Source organism: Hyaena hyaena, unplaced genomic scaffold (assembly GCF_003009895.1).
Source record: "Hyaena hyaena isolate Hyena2069 unplaced genomic scaffold, ASM300989v1 scaffold_758, whole genome shotgun sequence".
Taxonomy (NCBI): Eukaryota; Metazoa; Chordata; class Mammalia; order Carnivora; family Hyaenidae; genus Hyaena; species Hyaena hyaena.
Genome location: NW_024081390.1, coordinates 109,929 through 112,696, shown reverse-complemented (window position 1 = coordinate 112,696; position 2,768 = coordinate 109,929). Strand labels below are relative to the sequence as shown.

Here is a 2,768-nt window from a genome sequence, read left to right as displayed (position 1 = left end):
AAATGCATATTTTTAAAATATTACTTTCTGATTATTTCTACCAGCTTATAGAAATATAATTTTTTACAGTGGCCAGTGTCCTTTAAAATTTTACTTATTAATTCTAATTATTGTTGATTCTTCTGTACTTTAAGTTTATATCAGATAATTTGCAAATATTCTCATTTTTATTTTTCATTTCTAATCTTTATACCTTTACTATTTTTTTAACTTGTCTTTTTGCATTGGTTTTTGTCTCCAGTGTAGGACTGAATAGAAGTACTAATAAAAAGCATCCTTATAATGTTCCTGATCTCAGGGAGAAGGGCAATGGGAGCCTAAAATATTTTACTCTTACCTATGATGCTTGCTGTGAGATTTATTGGGTAAATATTCCTTATCAGATCAAGGATGTTCCCTTCTCTCCATAATTTGTTAAGGTTTCTCCTTAATTTTGGATATTGAATTTTTAACAAATACTTTTTTAGTATCTATTGAGAAATCCGATGATTTTTCTCTCCTTCTATTAATTAGATGAATTGATTTATCTTTGAATGTCAAACTACTCCTGCATTTCTGGAATAAACCCTACCTGAAAATGTTATATTATCCTTTTTTTTTTTTTTTAACATTTTTTTTTTAATGTTTTATTTATTTCTATGAGAGAGAGAGAGAGACAGTGTGAGCAGGGGAGGGTCAGAGAGAGAGGGAGTCACAGACTGTATCAGGCTTCAGGCTCTTAGCTGGCAGTCAGCACAGAGCCCGACGCGGGGCCCGAACCCACGAACCGCGAGATCACGACCCAAGCGAAAGTCGGACGCCCAACCGACCAAGCCACCCAGGCGCCCCTTATATTATCCTTTTTTATATCACTGAGTTCAACTTGACTATTGTAGGTTGGGTTCCCCAGGGTGAGCATACTCTTAAGATAGAGATCAAGGTGTAGAGTGATTATTAAGGGGTACCTTTAAGGATCAACATTGTGGAATGGAGGTGAAGGGACTAGAGATAGTCAGAAGGAGATGCCATGATGTGATGAAGCCCGACAACTTTAACTGATGCTGTGGAAAGGTCTAGAGCTAGAATAGCCCTTCAGTATTGTGTTCAAGGTATACAGCATACAAGAAAAGAAGTTTGCCTCACTCAGTTCTCACTCCAGTTTGGTAATACAGGTATAGGGCTAGCAGCAGAAGCACTGTAGTTTTTTTTATTTTTTTAATGTTTTATTTATTTCTGAGAGAGAGAGAGAGAGAGAGAGAGAGAGAGAGAGGCAGCGTGAGCAGGGAGGGTCAGAGAGAGAGGGAGACACAGAATCAGAAGCAGATTCCAGGCTCTGAGCTAGCTGTCAGCACAGAGCCCGATGCGGGGCTCGAACCCACGAACCATGAAATCATGACCTGAGCCAAAGTCAGACGCTCAACCGACTGAGCCACCCAGGCGTTCCTGTAGTTTTGAAATACATCCACAGCTATCTCCATGAGGGTTAGGGAGCAACAGAATGTCTGACCTCTGTTTCCATTTGGATCTGAGTATCAACTTAGCCAGATGTGTCCCTCATCAAAAAGAAATGAAAACTTTTGCAACTCTACTTCCAAAACATTCTGTGAAGGGCATACACCCTTTTGGAGTTATTTCTGCTTTAATTTCAGACTCCATTACCGCTCGTGTGCCCAGTGAATATACTGGCATTGATATTCACATTCATACTTCCCAGCAGTTAGAATGCCAGGTTTCTGCTCATGTATAATTAAGAAGCTCTCCGTTCTTTGCATCCCACTTTACTTGTTTAATCTCAGTAGATCTAAGAGCAGTAACAAAATACTGATGTACTAGTCATTAACTCAATGTATTTGCTTGGCAAGATGGTAAAAGACCATCTGGCTCAGAGGGCAACCAGAGCCTTAGAGGAAAAAGTCTTCACTCAAGGGCATTTCACAAGAATCAATGTCTTACTCTCCACTGCCACCCTCCAGCGGTAATACCTGAACTGCTACCACCCCCATAATCTAAATATTCCTCAGTAGTTCTTCCTGTACATTCAGGATTCACTCCATATCCTCAAGCCTGAGGATGCCCATAACTGGGCATCACATACCCCAACACAACTACAAACTCAGTGTTTTCAAAACCTCATGTCAAGTCAACCTCTAACCCAAATGAGAGCCCCTTTTAACTTATTCCATCATGGCGCCACTAGCCTTCCTGGCATCTGACTCAAATTCATATCAAGCGTGCTCCTTTCATCCCTTCTGCTTCCTTCTCATGCTACTACCATGAGCCCGTATCTCTGAGCCCGTATCTCTGAGCCTGGTCTCTTTCCTCCTCACCAGATTATGCTGTCAGAGAAATCTTCCTAAAATATCACGTCTGTTGATTCCTCTGTGAAGTAGACACTAGTTAGAGTCCAAGAGCTTTATCAGAAGTTGGGGGGAGTAATACTTGTGGAGGATATAAGGGGGAAGTAGGTAGGTTTGGGCATGCAGTGCATTCAGACCAGAATACAGACTTGATACTTGGGAAAGGAAGAGGGAGAAGCAGGATTGGGCAGGAGAATCCTCAGACCACGACGCAGGCCCGACAGTCTTGGCCAAACCAGCATGGAGCTCTGGAGCAAATACTAGCCATTAGGGGACTACTCCATTGAGCAGAAATGGCCAGGCCCTGCTACCCGCACCGTGCTAAGTCACTGAATGGGGCTGCCCCGGGGAAAACATGCCTCAGATTGAACGTTGAAGAGGTCCCTGAAAGTGCTAGCATCAGGAGGCTAGCAGCTAACTGCACCCTTTATA

At 42.1% G+C, this 2,768-nt stretch overlaps 1 non-coding gene across 1 annotated transcript; it reads right to left on the bottom strand.

Moving 5' to 3' along the window:
- Nucleotides 1–1,333: 1,333 nt before the first annotated feature.
- TRNAQ-UUG lies at nt 1,334–1,418 on the bottom strand. The gene has a single exon. It is a non-coding gene; the product is annotated as a tRNA-Gln (tRNA).
- Nucleotides 1,419–2,768: the final 1,350 nt, after the last annotated feature.